Raw genomic sequence first — 19,537 nt, 5'->3', positions numbered from 1 at the left:
TGCTGTTGACCAAGGTCTAGACTTCAGTGTCTCCGAGGCAGATCCAAGGAGTCTGCCCTGGGGAAAATGCCCCCCTTTACCTGCCTGCCTGCCTGCTTGCCTGCCTATGACCTGTGTACTTATCACAAAGCTTTAGGGGCAGCTAATATGTGTGTGTGCACACGTGTACAGGATAGTTCTGAGGCAGAAACAACACGTGCTTACTGTAGGAGTCCTATTTATATCATCGTTCAACCCTATGCATGCTATAAAACGCTTTATTCCTTTGAGGCCAGAGAACTGCCAAGCCTATATGCTCTAGATTGGGATTACCCCACCTACTACACATACAAGGATTTGGGGGCAGAGAGGAGTTTAAAATTAAAAGATAAACTTTTCCCAAGCTGGAGGCTAGTAGATGGCTTAGACAATTTTGGTGCTTTAATACACCTTGAATTAACCTCCAGTGACACCCTGTTCTAAAAACATCCCAAAAGAATGACCAAAAACCACTCCAGAAAGAATATCAATCAGAAGATTGAAAAGATTTCAGAATTTGGAAGCTTATGTTATCTTTCCCAATAATCATTGTTTGGTCTTTACATGTTGACCTTATATTGGCAATGGGCAGATCATTGGCTTTCCACACCTAATTATGCTATTACTTTTAATCAGTATTTGGGGAATCAAAACATTTATACAGTGGTTATAAACAAAAATATAAAAATATTTGCCAACCTGTCTCTAAATTATCATCTGTCTGGAGTCCCCAAGGAAAGCATTTTCCTTTGCTTAGAAAGTTTCTGATTTGCTTTATAGGCTCCTGCTGTCTTCAGCACCTGATAAAGCTTTAACCAGGAAAGCTTTAAACACAGCACAGCAGCTCCTGCCCAGATCCCCAAGTTCATAGTAGCAGCATTTATCAGTGCAAGAACTAGGATGCTTTCTACAGTGGTACCAGCTTCGTCCTCAAAGCTAGGCTGCTGCTTGGCCTTGTGCCCCATGGTGATGAAGCATCTTGCTTACCAGGTCAATGTGAGTTAAAAGTGTCAGAGCTGTAAGTGTTTTGACTGACTGTGGACAGCAGAGTCTACCCAAATCCATAGGGAGAAATCATCAAGCAATACAGGTGATGGATGTCTCCAAAATAAGTTGGTACTCATAACAAGTCCTGGCTGCCTTCTGAATGTTTAGTTTCTGACTGCTTAGAAGAAGGACTTTTCATTGGTTTGATACCACTATATCCAGGGCACTTCCAACAAGTGCTTGACTTCTCAGCTCTGACAACCAGAAAGAGGAAGTAACCGTATAACAGGCTGTGAACCAAGCCCTCCGTAGATGTGCTGGTCTGTACTTGCTAGGAAACACCGGAACCATTTTGAACACAGCTCTCCCTGCTCTCCAGTCAGCCCTCTGCCCCAACCATGATCACCTACAGACTGAGAGAGAAGAAGCTTTCAGTTCCCCTAGTGCAGTATGCCCGTTCACGTTATGAATTGTCTCTCACAGGCATCAAGATGGCCTTATTCCTCTACTTTAGTAGATGTTGTTAAGTATTCATTATTAACTTGAGTTTCCTTCTGGGAGCTGGGGGATCCTTTTCTTTTTAGTGAAACCACACAAAAGAAAAAAAAAGGGGTGTGTTTGGCCTTCCAGAGTATAAAGTTTTCAGACATAATGAAAGTAATAGTAGTCTTCTAATTTTACTTAAATCTTCCTGCTTCATTGCTATAGAAAAGCAAATCTTCATGTTTTAGGAAACCCAGCTACCACGTCTACACTCTGTGAGAAAGTGCCAGTTTGAATCACTGACTTGGACTCTCTCTCTGTCTCTGTCTCTGTGTGTGTGTGTCTCTCTGTCTCTGTGTGGTGTGTGTGTGTGTGTGTGTGTGTGTGTGTGTGAGAGAGAGAGAGAGAGAGAGAGAGAGATTTGTACACACACACACACACACACACACCATACTATACCACTTAATTTTCTAAGAGTTAAGTGAAACTCAAAATAGCCCCTCGTGATCTTGTATATCACCATAAAGTTTTTTTTCTAGTCCTATGCAAGTGTAAACAGATCATTGGAGTGTGGGTGCTGGCTTTCCAGAATAACTCCCTTTTGGTTGGTGTCAACTATTAAATCACTGAGCCAAGGTGACACCCCAGCCATCTTCCACCATGTGTAATGACACGGGAAATTTAGATGCCTTGTCAACATTTTGGTGACTTGGATCATTTTGGTTACTCTGTTTGGACCCAAGTGTGCAGCTACAGGACTTATAACCTTGTAGTAGTCAGAGGTCTAAGAAATCCTCTCTCCCCACAGAGAAAATGCCCTGCTGATTCCTGACATTCTACTGTCATGTAATAGCTGTCCAGTACACACTTTGCAGTAAATTGGTTGCATGTTGACTGTGTGCTGAGCACATCTAGATTTTTTAAAAATTTTGATTGTTTGAAGCATTATAAATCAAGTCCAGCCCTGCCCTAAGAGAAAGGGGAGATTATAGATCTCATTGACTCTGCCTTCACCCAGCAGTGTTTCTGAGGTCCCCACACTATGGAATTCCAAGAGTCATAGGAGCCAAGTATTTCCCAGATAAACAGGAGATTATTAGGATTGCTTGGTCTCACATTACCATGTGAGGCTGAGAGAACACCAGAACAAAGGCCAGAGTAGGAAAGTGAAAATTAATGAAGACACTTGGAGATGCACTGGTGGACAAACAGCCAGAGTCCATGCTGGCCTTGGTATGGCTTTGAGGGGACCACTGACTTATACTATATGGAAGTTAAACCGGACCAGTCTTTTTACAGTGACAAGCCACAGAGCTTGAGTGGGTAGAACCAATGAATCCATTGTCTTTGGCCTGTTTTCATGTGCACAGTCACATTCCCTCCTTGGTCATCTCCCCTCTTCCGCCTTTTACACTAAACAAGGGAACACTCAATCTTTCAAGGGAATCACATATCTAAGTTAATGTTTCAGTATATCATTTTCATACTGTAAATTATTTTGTAAGAGAGATTTACTGCTATCCCAGGATGTTTGGACTTGGCGCCCCTGTGCATTTGGAAATCAATAAACTATTACTGGAAATACCATTTGTCTCTCAGAGTTGTGCACAAAGGACTCTGCTAGGTGTAAATTTTCATGACGATTTACATACTTATCTGTGGTGATGCTGGAGATGATGGTGTTTACTCAAGACTTCCTAAAGGACCTTAAAAGACCTCTAGAAGGTGGCAGAGGGTAGACCAGAGGGTGTTAGCTGAATACGTATATTATAAGGGAAGCAGTGTTTACTCCTGTGATCTTTTCAAATACCACTTATAGCTTTACAACGTTATTTATTTATTTATTTATTTATTTATTATGTATAAAGTGCTCTTGGCTGCATATACACCTGCAGGCCAGAAGAGGGCATCATATCACATTATAGATGGTTGTGAGCCACTGTGTGGTGGCTGAGAAGTGAACTCAGAACCTCTGGAGTGCTCTTAACCACTGAGCCATCTCTCCAGCCCTAGCTTGACAACGTTGATTAGCTAGGAAGGAGATCAAAATTTAGTTCTTGACAAGTGTTCTTTGAAAATAGCAACTAACCAGAACCCTTGAGTAAATTATAGTTTAAGCTAGCAGAGCCATTTTTGTGAAACTTTAAAGGTACCTATTTAAATATAATTAATGAGCAAATTAAGTGGTAAGTAAACTCATTTCAGTCTGGCTTCTAACATAGGGCCAGCAGTTGTACTGAAACCTGGAATTATGTACTCAGGCCCTTCAGTAGCCAAATGTGAAGATCAGAGATGCTGGAAGTATGCAAATCTGAAAATGCAAGCCATCCCAAAAGCACAAAACGTAATGCTTCAAAATCCTAAAAGCTACTGTATGTTTGGGAACCCTGATCTGATTTCTTTATATCAAATGTGTCTTCATTAACCATTTCTACATGGTACTATGAGAACTTGGGGGAAATTTTTCAAAACAGGATGACGAAGTCACTCAAGGTCACCCAATAAGTGAAGCTGGGTTAAAGCCCCAGGGCAGGAGACTGTCTCATTATGTCCCACTTCCTCCCCAGTTGCTGAGGGCATCTCCTCTGGTAGGGGTTGGGAAGGTGGCATTGCCAGGCGCTGTAGCAGTTGGTAGGCTTCAGCATTCAAACCACAGTGTATAGAAAGGTCTTCCTCTCTGCTTCCTCATGCCAATATCTCAATGCCAAATTCTGTTGCCCCTGCCCTTCTTGTTTTAGTACCTTTCCTTTAGACAGCTCCTTTTTAAAAAATTGATTGTTTCTTGGTTCTGCTTACATGTAGCCTCATTTCCTTTAGACTCATAAAAAGTGAAATTGCAGCTTGTCTGGAACATCTCCTGGTCTTCACAAGACGCCAGAGTGAGATATGTTCAACAGAAAATCAGGCTACCAGTCTTTGAATAAGAAAGAGCAATGTCACAGCAAATAAATGAGAAACAAGACTGTTTGAAGTCATTCGGTGACTGCACCAAATGTTTGTTTTAAATATTGCAATTTCTGGTGTTATAACATTTATTTTTGTTAACAGTAATAGCTATCATGTAGTCAGCTCTTTATCTGGGCCAGGGACTCTTCTAGATTTTTCACATTGCCCTATTTAATTCTCAAAACACTAATACTATTGTCTCTCATTTTATAGCTCAGAGATATTTTAATAAGCAGAGAGCCAGGATTTAAATCAAAGCTAACAGATTACGGTGTCTGTTCTTCACTCCCAGCCATACTGACTCCACCTGGTATTGATAAATAATATCATGTTGGCTCTGGCACTCCCTCCATATAGTTAAGCTTTGGGGCAAATACATTGGGCTTTTACTAGCCTGTACTTTTTGTACAGCCTGGAAAACAGGACAAGTGAGAGAAGGACTAAAGACAGCACTGCAATCTTCTTCTGGCCCAGAGCTGCACTTTGAGAAGGAGATACCTACTAGACTTGTTTTACAGTCTTCATTTTAAGGCCATAAATAAAGTAATCACTGAGAGACAGCATCAGGGCTGCTTTGACTGTGGACTTAGAATCTCCAAAGTCAGTCAGCTCTCATGCAGAGTCTGTAGTTTAATTATGCATCATGATGTCTCTAGCAGCGTGATACAGTCCTGCTTCCTATTTTTGGGAAAGGGATGGCAATAGAGACTTCCTGTTTTAAAGTTCTGTGTTTGAGATAGTCACAATATGCCATTTGCCATATAAAAATGGATCACAATCTTCATGCTGTTTGAGGTTTCAGTCGCTACCCATTTACCTAGTCTTAGCCATCTGATAACTTCATTTACTTGTGGTTCCTGAATACAAAATCCAAACAAATGATTGGAGAGTGAGTAATTGAGACAACTAGGAAAATCCTGGCAGAAGTATAACCCATTGAAAAAATGACTAAAAACTAAGAAATAAGCAGCCAGGCCTCCATCCTGTGGAAATAAATACCAGGCAGCAAGCATGCAAGAGAAACCATACATCCAACTAGTGGGCACCTGCCCGGGACGCCTGTCCTCACTTCCCATACAATTCTAAATATTTGATTAAATTCCAAGTCTACAGAAGATTGAATTTATGGAAGGGAAACAGTCTTCCAGAGAAACCAAATGCAAGGAAGAAAAAGAGTGACAGCAATAGACAAGAGAAAATGTTGAGTAAACCAGAGGAGCTCCAAAACATTATTTACCTAGGACACTTGGTACCAAAAGAGTCTCATTGTAGCATATTCAAAATAATGACTGAGCAACACACACACACAATATTCAAAGGTAAGTATTTGTAGAACAGATATTTTTAAATGCTTATAACACAGATGGTTTGAAAGAATGGATGGAAGAAGGAAAACCTTCTGAGATTAAAAGGAATAAACCTTTGACAATCCAGAACATTTAGCTAAACAAAATGTATATCCACTTAGCTGAGGTTTCATTGTTCCATGAGACTCTTGTGATCAAAGAGGTTTTTCCCCTCTGGCTTTAAAAGTGACTTTCATGCTACAATGCTTTGCATAAAATGGCATGAACAATAGAAGTGCCAAGTTTTCAATGTGATGAATAAAACTAATAACCAGAATACAGGTCAAATTCTGCAACAACAAATACTGCTATTATAAAAATCACTTAGGCATCCCTAAGCCCCTGTCAATTGCCCATTTATTTTAGGCAATAGTCATTACAACAAAATCAGAACTATAATAAAAAGAAGCTAGACCCTCTCCGCAAATTGAGTGTAACACAATTTAGCCTGTAATAACAGATTTTCACTACTATTTCTCCAACTCTGTGCTGCAAGAAGAATCAACCTTATGTCAACACAGTACCAGCCTAGAAACCTGGTAGGTAGTTCTAAAAGAAAGAATTCAGAAGTAAAGTGAACATGAAGTTGGATAGCATTCCATCCGTAGAGAATTTCGTCTGCAGAGTCATTTCTGACTTTTTTTTTTTTTTTTTTTCGGGGTGGAGCGTGGTTGAGATGGGATTTTTCTGTGTATCCTTGACTGTCCTGGACTCACTTTGTAGACCAGGTTGTCCTTGAACTGACATTGATCTGCGTGAGTGCTGAAATTAAAGGTGTGTGCCACTATGCCTGACTTTCAACCTTTTATCTTGGAACCATCAACCAAAGAGTAATTGACTTCTAATCCTGGTGGAGTGTATATACTAAGTCCTGATTCAGTTTATGTCTCATGAGTCACTGAAAACTCGGGGCAACTTGGCACTAATCTGATGACCCAAAAGTTTTTGCTTGTTTTTCTAAATCCAGGAACATTTGAGTGTAACTGTCTTTCCTTCCACCAAATACTACATGTTTATAAAGGCATGTGCCACATTGATTATGTGAGGAAATCGTGTGTTAATTGATTTCATTCCATTTGGTGCACAGGTAAGAATTTTTCCATACCTAGCCTTTTGCTATTGGTTATCATCAGATACTTACCTTTTACTGTAATATCAATCAACCATCTGCCTTTTACTTAAATTTTTTATTATATCTTTGCAATCAACGTTTTGTAAACCTTTAACAGGAGAGATTAAACCATGATTCACTTCAGAACAACACAGTAAGGAACAGGAAAGGAGGAGGTGAAAATTGTCCACATTTTCCCAATGATAATACCTGGCCCAGGTCCCAGACTCATATCATTTTCCCAAAAAAGCCCATAAATTCTGGGCACCACTCAGCTTGCAGAGGTGTTGTTTTCAGACCTCAGTGTAGGGTGGGTCTGCAGGCATGCCACTGCAGAAGATCCTGTGGTTCCCCAAACCAGGGCATTTAAAGCACTCCTGTGTTCAGAAGAGGCTGACTGCTCTGCTTGACTCTTGAAGACACTGAGTTTCAGGATGTAACTGTTGGCTATGTGCTATTTTGTTATAACATCTAGAGGTGAAGGCTGTTAACTGAAACTAACTTAATTTTTTTCCACACCCAGTAAGAAACCTTTTGGATCCTGGTGTAGGCTTTATCCTAGAGTCAAATTCAACTCATTGCAAGAGGCCAGAACTACCATAGAAGACCACTTAAAACAGTGCTCGTCACGTCCCCTGGATGGGGAGGCCTGGCGGCACTCAGAGGAAGGATAGCAAGTTACCAAGAAGAGACTCGATATTCTAAGAGCATATATAGGGGGAGGAGGTCTCCCTCAATCACAGACATAGGGGAGGGGAGAAGGGGGGAAGTGGGAGGGAGGGAAGAATGGGAGGAAACAGGAAGGGCTAACAATCGAGATGTAATATGAATAAAATAATAAAATGGAAAAAAAAAGACCATGGTCGTGGTGGTGAAAGCGGGATGAGGGTGTTTGGGAGTAGAAATGATAAACCACTGATAGTAATAGAAGTGGGCATTTTCTCCTGTTAAAATCAGCAGCAGATTGTTGTAAACTATAGTTACGTATTGTGATACAAAAGACCGAAACTTATTCCTCCTAATGAAACTGTATTTTGGTCCCCATTACCCAGGCTGTATTTCCTACCCTTACAGCCTCTAGTTTCTATTTTCTCCTTTCTATACAAGATTCACTTCTTCGGTTTCTACCTTTATTTCCTCTATCCGCTCTCTCTATGAGTTTCACTTCTTTAATTTCAACCTTTAGTTCCTGTATTGTACTCTCTCTCTCTCTACAAGATTCACTTCTTAGTTTCTACCTATAGTTTTCTCAATTCCACTCTCTCTAAAGATTCACTTACAAGTTTCTACCTATGAGTGAGAAGACAGTATTTGTCCACTGGGTCTGGATGCATTTCCCTTTATATCATGCCTTCTAGTTCAATCCATGACAGCATGAAAAAGAATGACTCTGAGGTCAAGCCCAGCCTAGGCTTACATAAGCAAGACAAAAAATCAAAACAAAGAACAAGGAAAGAAGAAAAAAGATGATTATTTTCTCAACACAAACCAATTCAGTTTTTTAAATTAATATCTCAGTTTTTATTAAATATTTTATTTTTACATATACATTTATTACACACATATATATAGTGAACTACCTACAGCAAGAAGAATCATGAAACAATCAGAAATTATATAAATGTTACATTCTTAGTGTTTTGGCTATTTGTATTTGACAGCCTTGAAGAGAACATCTTTCCTATCTTGGTGCATCTAAAATTCTGAATGTAAATCAGTATCTATCATATCTCATCATAATCAACTTAAAACATCTATCTAGACCTAAAAACATCTTAACTCCTAAACCACTAAGCTTAATTGTAAAACTAAACTATTTGGTTTTCAACCCCATCAGAGTCTTGAGAAGGAATAAAATTGATTACCTGAGCTTCCCAAATGAGAAGATGACAGACAATTTGCTACCTGAGCAGTCACCCAAAACTCTGTAATGCTGGAGCATCATCTTCAGCCATCAGGCCCAATATATCTGACAGACATGTTTGTGAGGCAGGAACTATTGAAGACTTGCTTACCCTGTCTTGGCGGAGTTTGGTTGTTGACTCTGTCTGCATCCAAGCTTGCCCCCATCCCCCTTTTATTCCTGTGGTAGAAACAAGGACATTTTGTCCAGTGGCTTGATTGCCACATTTGAAGCCATCTCCATAAGGAGGCTCTTTTATGCTCATCATCCTCTTTGAGGTAGGCTAGGTGTTGCCAGGAGTTAACCTGTCTTATTATCAATGAATCTTTAAAATAATAAAAACATTTTAAAATGCCATATTCTGTAGTACTCTGAAGGTTTTGAATACCTTATTTATTTTGCTTTATCTTTCTATAGAATCATATCTATCTGTTGTACCTAAGATATATATTTTTATGATATAAATAGACTAGTAATTGATATGACCATGATTTCATCAACTAACAATTAACTTGTGTAACTTATTTATCCTAAACAGCTTGCAATAGCACTTTCAACGTAGTGGAAGTAAACCTTGTGTTATAAATGAGTTATATAGGTACAATAACTCTTATTATAATTGAAATATAAATAATGTGTGTGAAGAATAATCTTACATTTGAATTCGATACCACTGTATCTGAAATTAAACTTATTTTGCATCTATATACAAAATTCTATACCAGTGAATTAAAAATGATCTTGTGAGTGACAATTAAGGCATTAAGTTGAGGAGTAGATTCACTAATCTACTTTTTGTTCTATCTTCCCTCTATATTTCTATGATCCCACTTCTTCTTTTTTTCAACCCCTACCTCCAAACCTAAGAATGGAAGATAAAAGAAAAGAGAGACATCTCTGAGTCCAACCTTGTTTTCTCTCTAATTCGGTTTTTAACAGGTGGGTTAGAACCCATTTACCTGATCCAAGAAAAGTGTTCCTATTGAAAGCATACCTATTCCACATTTTTCCACACTGTACTTAGCTGCTATTTACTCAGAGTTGCTTGCTAAACCCTCTGCCACCTCTAGCAAGAGGAGAAGGCATGGAGGCAAAAAGAAATCAAGTCACATGGGGTCTACCACTTGTGGGGTCATGAGACTATCCATCTCGAGTGTTTATCCCCCTTTTTAATAGCCAAGCCATAGGCATTCTTTTATATTATGCTATTGAGGGCCATCACCACCCTCAGAAAAGACAATTTTACAATGACTTGCTTCCTAATCATCACTGGCACAGTCTCAGAGGGTCAACTGCTGCCTCTCCTCAGCGACGGCACATTGTTAGACTCCAGGGCAGTCAGAAGTGATCCAGAGTTCAGACTTCCCCCAGCTTTCATCCACCCACTTTCTTCCACTCCGTTACCTTCTTCCAGTCTTTCCATCTGGAAACCATGAGCTTCAGGGACTCCAGACATATTCTCGGGTTTCAGATGTTTGGAAGATTTCTCAGCTTGGGTCATTGTTCAAGAATAAGAGGATTTGGTTTGGAAGAAAAAAATAGCTAAGATTCTTTCACTGGAGAGAAAATAAGGTGTGGTATGACCCACCCTCGTCAACTCAGCTTCCAAACCACTCACAGTGCCTGGCTCTGGACAAAGTATTTCTATTTCCCCTGGGAGGTGACAATAGAAAAAACAAAAATCTCTGCTCATAAAAACATGCTCTTTTCCTTCTGTGGTATAAACACAGCTAGCATTGGACAATGTGACGTAATTGATTTTGCGTGTGTTAGAAGGAAAGAAGAGAGTCTCTCGAGAATGGAATGAAGAGTATGGAGTGACATGAAAAACAAAACGTAGACCTAGATTTTGGGGAGGGGGTGGAGGGGAGGACTATTAGTACAAATTACTGCTTAACACTACTGTGACGTCTCTAGAAAACTTATACGTCTTCTGCATTTGGAGTATGGAATGAAATTAAGCTTGCTCCTGCGCCTGGGTGTCAGAATTAAACAGTCTTGATTCTAGTACTGACTTTGTCCTTTCCTAACTTAGGAAGTAAACAAGTGGATGGTATCCAGGAACTAGTGCAGTGCTGGAACACACAGTGAGCCTTTAAAAATTACTGCTGGGTTATTAGTCACTGTGCTGGCGATGACTCATCACTGGAGTCCACATACAGATGTTGTGTATGGAGTGTGCCTTGCATTAGGCTATTTCATGGTCCCTGTTACACCTGTTTCAAGTACTTGGGATTATAGTATGTTTGTTTATTCTTTGTAGCTCTTTGTATTGATGGCTGCTGTGTTACCAGTGCTAACAAAATTGCCTCATACAAGTAGCTATTCAGACATTTTGTGGCTATACTGACTAGCGTTCAAATTCCCTCTCTCCAGACATTATATCGTGATGCTGGTAGCTTGAAGACACCTTTCGATGAATGCCTAAAGTGGGTGGTACTACCAATAGACACCTGTTTTTCCTAGCAGAACAAGGAAGAAAGTTGAGAAACTCTTTAACTCCCATCCCTACTCCCACTAACGGACTGTGCAGTCTCCAGCAGCCATGTCTTCTTACATACTCCTAAAATAACGGTAGAGTCCTCTAAAATGGAGAATTTTCCATTCTCTTCCAGCTCTATAATTGTAAACTCTTAGGAAATCTTGCCAGACTTCAGTCTAAGAGTTCATATTCTGTATCAACTAAATACCACACCGGCCTGTTTAAATAAGGGTTCTAACCTTACCAATATTCCAAGCAAGCTGAGGGTGGTGGCAGGCCACCTCTACTCCAATTTGAGTTTACACCCATTTTCTGGATTAGCAGCCTGAATGTAAAATTATCAAAGATAAGAGTTTGGTGCTGGGCATGGAGCTCTGTCGTAGTTTGCCCAGCATGTTCAGTACTCTGCCTGGATTCTGACCCAACACCACAAGAAAGAGGAGGATGTGGGGTGAACTGTTGTCTCGCTTCTAACAGAACTGCTTTTAACTGTTCCCATGCCTTCACTAGCACATTACCCTTGAGGCCACAGGAGAACCTTCAGACACAGGCTTTAGCGTGACAGGCAGCAGCATGTGGGTGGGAGGTGCTGGAAAGTGTGTGCACGCAACGCCAGAGGGAAATATGTGCACATCAGGAAAAAAAAAAAAAAAAAAACTTGACTCTGCACCCCTCCAACCTGCTGTTCTAATATTAGATCAACATTTATTTAAAGAAGAGGGTGGGAGCAGCATGAAGAGTTGGGGTGTTTGTTACTGAAGCTATGCCCCACCTACCTACATACCGCTCTCAGAAACAGAAACAAAAGCTCTAACCCCTTCTTGGAAGACCATTTAACAGCCATCTGTTGTTAGTCCAGTTTATCCCTCCTCGGGTCTTACCCCACCCACTTCTGAATGGCTTTCAAAGTATTTCTTGCAACTTCATACAATTGTTTCCCTGAAAGGCATTCTTGAAGTAACTTTTGCTTATAACAAGTGAGCATTTCACACCACCATTCTTTTACCCCAAGAGACTAATGACGTACTATGTCGTGTGTGTGTGTGTGTGTGTGTGTGTGTGTGTGTGTGTGTGTGTGTGTGTGTGTGTGTTAGGCTGGTAATTCAGTCAGGAAACCATTCCTCTAATAGAAATGTGTGTGACCCCCAGATCACGACTCCCCCCATGTAGCTGTAGGCTGTCTGGTACAGAGTTCATGTCCTTCCGTGTAAAAGGAGACACTAGGGTGGTATTTTCTTAGGAGATTATTAGACCCTCTGGAATGTTACAGAAGGATTTAGCAATGGTAAAGCATAAATAGCCCCACTTTCAGGGACAGCTGTCTTTTTCTATACTGCCTCCCTCCTACCCCTATCCTTGGACTCCAATTCTCCTCGTCTCCAGGGGCAGGTGAAAATTACCCATTGTAGTTGAATGATAAGCATAATGGGCAGAGCTGTTGATGATGTGATGTTCAGTTGTTCTGGTTCACACCTCTTGGGGGATTTGGAGTTTTTGTTTGTATGTATATGTGTACATGTGTGTATGTATATTTATGTTTGTATTCATGTATGTGTAGGAGCACATAAAGACTTGGTTTTAGCACCACATATGGCCTGAAACTGGATGAGCTCACCATTTCAAGGCTGTGATTAAAAAAAAAAAAAAAAAAAAAAAAAACTTAAAATGGAGTCTGCAGAGGTTAAGTGAACTACTAGATTGATTGGGTAGTAGTGGACAGTAGCATCATATAATAAATTATTAATGAGGTATCAAAGCAAGTATTTTGGAAGAGAAAGTTGGTGATAGCCAATTGTATTCCTGGAAATCTCTTTATCTGTACCAATGGCTCAGTGTTGAAGAGCACATTCTGCTCCTGCAGTTTATTCCCAGTACTGTCAAAACACTGAGCTGTGTGTCCAGAAGACCCAGCACAAGTGGAGCTCACATATATACCACACGAAGATACAAACATTAATTAAATATAAAATTAATACTTCCTGGGCAGTGGTGATGCATGCTTGGGAGGCAGAGGCCAGCCTGGTCTACAGAGCATATTCTAGAACAGCCAGGGCTACACACAGAGAAATTCTATCTCAATAATTATTTATTTATTTATTTATTTAAAACAAATGCTTAAAAGAAACCTCTTTAAAAATCTTGGCACATGCAAAAGATTTTTGCATGGGAATATTATGTAACATTGTTTCTATTTTTCAAAGATTTTTTAAAGGGTTTATTTATTTTATGTATGAGTGCTCTATCTGCATTTACACTTGCATGCCAGAAGGTCCCAGTATAGATGGTTGTGAGCCACCATGTGGTTGCTGGGACTTCAGGACCTCTGGAAGAACAAACAGTGCTCTTAACCACTGAGCCATCTCTCCAGCCCCTACATGGTTTCTAATGACAAAAACAAAAGAACAACAACAAAAAAAGTGGTAACAGAAATAGTTTCAGCAGAGAACTTGCTATGAATCTTGGAATCCATCGTGTGGATGAACACCGCAGAAAACCAAAGGTAGGTTTCTTACTGCCTGCTGACCCAGCCAACAATATTTCTGAAAATCACCTCCCTGTCTGGATTGGCAATCACAGCTTTCCTTCTTGCAATCGCAGAACATTCTCTGGGATTGTAATGAAGTGATAAGTGAGTTTTACAGTGAAGAGTGAGTTTGTTATCACTCAAGCCAAACTCAAGAGAAATGAGCCCTGCAAAGAAAAAGAGCGAGGGGCTTGGGCAAAAGATACCTTGGTTCATGGTACAAATGGGTTTGGGTGGGTTAAGTGGGTGAAGACCCTGACTTCTGGTCATTAGCAAGCCGCCTTAGCCTGTTCTCCTGTCGGGGGGGAGGAGGGGGGGAAGAGAAGGTCATCTGTGAAGTCTCAAGCAGAGGTGTGGCATGACCTGCCCCATTCCTCCAGCTCTCGACTGCACCCTTTGGGGTTTGTTTTCTCTCCATTGGACATGGAAACAGGTACTTTATCTGCCTGTATTGTCTTACTTCATTACTGCACCTACAGTTTCCATCACCCAGAGCGGCATTCCATATCCCTCGCCCCAACATGCTCTTCGCCAGGAGCTCTTGAGTGCTTCTTGTTGACCTTTCCCGGCCTGTGCTTCCTTTCCCCAGGGTCCTCACTGTTGTGGACCCCATTTCCCAGTTTCGTGAAAGAGGAGGAAATAGTGATTATAAGGAGGTAAATAATTGTAGTCCTGGTTATTCCCTATCGCCGCCCCCCTCATGTGTCTTTGAACACTCCATTTGCTCTTGACCCTCCATAGTCCCCTCGTTGCATTTGAAAGATGAAGCTGTGCTTGATGGGGTTAGAATATGCACTCAGCACTGAGAATGAACAAGTTTGAAAACCCTACTACTGCCTACAAGCTGCTGTTAGCAACAGAGCATGAGCGGTGAGGATGGAGATGCAAGCCCAAAACACTCTAACAGGAGATTGAGATCCTCCACCGTAGAAAACGCCTAGCCTTTCTTGTCGTCCCCCCCCCCCCTCCGAAATAGAGAGAAGTAGAGCTGGGGAGATGGCCCAGCGGGTAAAGTGCTTGTCATGCAAGTCTGAGGACCGAAGTGTACATCCCCAGCACTCACATAAAATGTTGAGCAAGGTCACTCATCTGTAACCCCAGCACTGGGAGGGAGCAGGGACAGAAGGATACCTGAAGCTCTTTGGCCAGTCAACCTAGCTGATACAGCAAGCTTCAGATTCAGTGGAAAGACTCGTATGATAAAGGAAGGCGGAGGGCAGTAGAGATGGCTCCATGGTAAGAGCACTTACTGCTCTTGTAGAAGACCCAGGTTCAGTTTCTGGCACTTCATAACTGCCTGTAGTTCCTCTCCTGAACTCCACAGGCTCCTGCAGGCATGCCGTGCACATTCATCCACTTACCACACACATGTGCACATAAACATTTTCTTCAAAATGAAGAATTGGAGAAGATACTCAACATTTTCCACAGGTACACACACAGAGGGGGCGCGGGATGGGAGAAGGAGAAAGAGGGGGAGAGATAGGGGGTGGAGGGAGAGGGAGGTGGAGAGAGAGAGAGACAGAGAAAGAGAGAGAGAGAGAGAGAGAGAGAGAGAGAGAGAGAGAGAGAGAGAGAGAGAGAGAGAGAGAGAGAGAGAGAGCCAAACACCTGGCGCATCAGCTCTTTCATGTCCATTAATAGGAATTTGAGTGTGTTCCCCCATACAATACCAGTCTAGGCCAGCAGGGGTCTGCCATTGGTTGCTTTTAGCCAAAAATGAACTTGATGGGGGAGCTAACTGGCATGGTTTGAGAAAGCAGAACTCCTAGATATAAATAATGGATCCATGTTTGTCAGATTTTTAATAGTTCAGTGGACATTTAATAGTTCACAGGACATCAGTTGTTTTTTTATCCACAGTAAAGTGCTTGGTTTAATCTAGTTTTAGTATTTTCCGAGAAGATATATTCATAAGGAGACCTACCATAACCTAGGAGCTTGGACCATACAGGTTTCTTTCAGAAACAAGGTAGCAATTTGGTCTCTGAAGATACTCAAAGGGTATAATATAATAAAAAACCAGTGTACCAAAAAGGGATTAGATACCTCTAATTTATAGACTCCATTGTAAAGAAATACAGGAGTTTAGTACATAGTGCTTCTAGATTATTCTCGGGGAGGTGCTCACACATGTGCATGTAAAACAGAGTTTAATGATGGTGTCTTTCTTGATCCCTCTCCCAGTGAATTTTGGGCTCAAAGGTTCAACTAGACCAGCTACCCAGCAAGCTCCAGGGGCCCTCCTGTCTCCCTCCCGGGTGCTGATGTTGCAGGTGCCCACCACCACGCTGGCTTTTCCCCCACATGGATGCTACTGCTCAAACCCATCTTCATGCTTGTACTGCAACCCTTTTACCCACAAAACCATGCCCTCTGGACCTTTAAGGTGGGTTTCAAACCTTTCTGAACCATTTTCACCCCCTGAAATATATGCTTCTTATGGACAATTATAACAGTTACTGCTAAATACCTCAATATAATATTCCCCAGTTTCTAAAGGCCTTTCCTCATCTGGTCCATTTTTATAAGAAGTTAATCATTAGCCTCATTTTATGGCCAAAGAAATTGAGCCTCAGGCAAATGAAGGGAGTTGCCTGAAATCCCACCACTAATAATGGCAAAATAGGCAATTTTACATGCTGATAAGATAAAGTTCACAGGTATTAAATGATTTGAGGATGTGCAAACATTTATGTAAGGAAGTCTTATTATAAGTTGTACTTTTTCAGCAATTAGCCTGATTTTACTTATTAGCAACTATTTATATCCTGTTGCCATGCTAGACAGCAATGCTGTCATCTCTTTAAATTGTGGGGTGCCTGATTTTTGCTAAGTGTTCATCCCTTCTCTTCACACAACCCCACTCTACAGTCTGCTCTTTGGGAAAACAGCAGAAAGTGGCAAGGATCCAATCTACCCACATCCAAAAGCTCTCCCTAACTTTTGTCTCACAGTGGAAACCAAACTTCACCATTCCAATAACACAAAGAGCTGGGGGCTGCTGCTTCTGGATGGGGTGAGATGGCGGCCAGCTTGCCCTGGCTCCTTATGACTGTTCTACCATGTTCACACTCGCTATGGTCACTGAGTGCAGACACCCTCTAGCTGTCACAGGCATTATCAAGACCCTGTGCCTTTGTTATTAGGATCCAGGGTGGCTGTGGGTACTAAGTGAAACAAAGCTTGGTGTTATGCCCTGGAGAATAAGAGGTTCATGTTACAAGTTTTAAAAAGTCAAATGCAGTATGAATTCAAACAAACTTTGTAGATGACTCTATGATTTTGATGCCAACCACCCTGAGTTGTTCCTGTTGCCTTAAAAAAAAAAAATCTCACTTCACTATCTCCTCTCCTTTTTATTAGAGGATTATTAACTCCAGATAGGCTTAAGGAAAGCCACCTTGAACCTGGCTTGCTGTGGCTACTTGTACACCAGACCTGGTTGGGATGATCGCCAAAGCCCCGCTGCTAATTCCTGCATTTCACAACATTTCACAAACAGACTCTGAATCAGGCACTTTGGGATGCCTGGCAGCTGTCTGCTCCCTCTTCTTGAAATACCCTGCTAGGGACCTTGTTAGCCTGGCCAGCCATAGACTTACCTGACTGGTCTCAGGAAACACCTTGCCTCTTTGGTCATGAGTGGTTCAGAAGTAAACACATGACCTGTGAGGGCTTCTGGGAAATTCTCACACCTCCAAAAAGGTGACAAAGGCCCAGTTTTCTTCTTTCCTCAAATAGTGCCTGCACTTCATATTATCACCTAAGGAGGAAGCATCCCTATAGTTGCAAAAGAGAAAGCTGTACAGTCTGTGTGCACAGCTCTCCAGCTCCAATCCTTCCAGGAGCTCTGCTGAAGAACGCTGGATGAGGCCCATCTGCAGAGGAAGAAACCAAAGTACAGGAAAGTCTAGAACAAATAACAAATAGATAAGTGTACTAGACCCGTTTACTTCCCAAAGCTGGCCTGTTCTTTGTCTCACTGACCCATTATCTGGAGAGGAGGGGGCTGCAGCTTGCTCTGTCCTTCATCTGTCTTTATACTGGTCAATCCCGTAGACTCATCCACCCCAAGCTAACCTTCTGTTTCCCACCTGTCCTGCCAATTTCAGGCAAGTTCCACTGCTGGAATGCCTGCTATAGTTTGGATCTGAAGTGTTCTACAAAGGTCCATGTGTCAAAGATTGCACCCCCAGAGTAGCATTCTTGGGAGTTAATGGAGCCAGCTGGAGGTGGGGCCATAGGGGGGTGGGGCTTAGGTCATTGGAGGTATGTACATCCTTAAACAGGATGGTGAGACCCTAGACCCTTAATGGTTTGCTCCTGGTTAACAGAACAGTTTTGCTCTGTTATACATTCTCACAAAGATTTTCTGCCTCACCCAAGGTCCCAGAGCAACCAGTCATGGACTACACCTCCAAAGCTGCAAACTAGAATAGACACTAGCCCAAAATCCTCTGTTGGCCTCTATAATCTCCAAAGTTCTCCCAATTCTTCGAAGCCCACCTCCAGATGGATTCCAGCCCTGTCCAGGAAATATACTATATATATGCTCCCAGATCAACTCTGAGACTCATTATTTGTGCCCTAGGTTTGGCTACTCCCAAGTCTGTACCACTCTTGGAAGTTTTAACTATTACCATTTAACTCTTGTCATTGACCCTTAGGTCTTTCAAGGGTCTGTTTCTGGACACCATAGAATATTTCCTTCCTGCCTCCCTCCCTTCCCTCCTGGAGATTTCCTCTGTACTCCTTTGTTCCCCCTGTGCTCTGTGAGACAAACCAATCTCCCCCTAGTCCCAAGAACACCAATTTTCAATACAGCCTTGGCTGTTGTGACTTTCCTGGAATGTGCTCCCTTTCTTTTTTGTTTTGTTTTGTTTTGGGGTTTTTCGAGACAGGGTTTCTCTGTGTAGCCTTGCCTGTCCTGGACTCGCTTTGTAGACCAGGCTGGCCTCGAACTCACAGCAATCCACCTGCCTCTGCTTGCCTCCCGAGTGCTGGGATTAAAGGTGTGCGCCACCACGCCCAGCTCCTTTCTTTATGTCTAGCCAGGAGCCTGTCAGTTGCTAGCTAGCCTGAGGACAGCACGAGGAAAACCCTGTAATTGTCTCAGTTCCTTACCAGCCCAGCACCCACCATGGTGCCTGGCCCATAAGAGACATCTGGTAACTGCCTGTAGAATGGCTGAACAGGTGGGCCGACTTCTTTAGCTGCAGGAATACATTTGGCTCAATTGGATCTCCCAACAATGTAGCAGCTCACAACCAGCAAGGTCTCCCTGATTCCCAGCCTCTCTCATTACAATGGCTAATGCTTTCAGCTTGCCAGGCTGTCACTTCTTAGCATATTTGTGAGGGAGTCTCTTGGTTAGGTTAACTGAACTGGGAAGACACACTAAGTGTGGGCAGCACTACCTCATGGGCTGGAGAAAGCTGGCTGAGCACAAGTGATTATGTGCTTCCTCACTGTGGGGCCTGTGTGACCAGCTATCTCAAGCTCCTGTCACCGTGACTTCCCTCTCGTCATGGACAGCACCCTGAACTGTGAGTCAACCTAAGCCTTTTCTCCCCTGAGTTGTTATGTTACAACTTGTCCAAGTCGACAAGGCAACTTGTCACAGCAACAAGGTAAGTGACCCATACATGCAAATGTTTTATTTGCGATGAGAGTGAGACTCTGCACATGTGTGACAGCTGTGTCACCCACCTGCCTTCCGTGTACAGAAGCTGGG

This window comes from Acomys russatus, chromosome 4 (genome assembly GCF_903995435.1).
Source record: "Acomys russatus chromosome 4, mAcoRus1.1, whole genome shotgun sequence".
Lineage (NCBI taxonomy): Eukaryota > Metazoa > Chordata > Mammalia > Rodentia > Muridae > Acomys > Acomys russatus.
Note: the sequence above shows the minus strand (reverse complement) of the source record.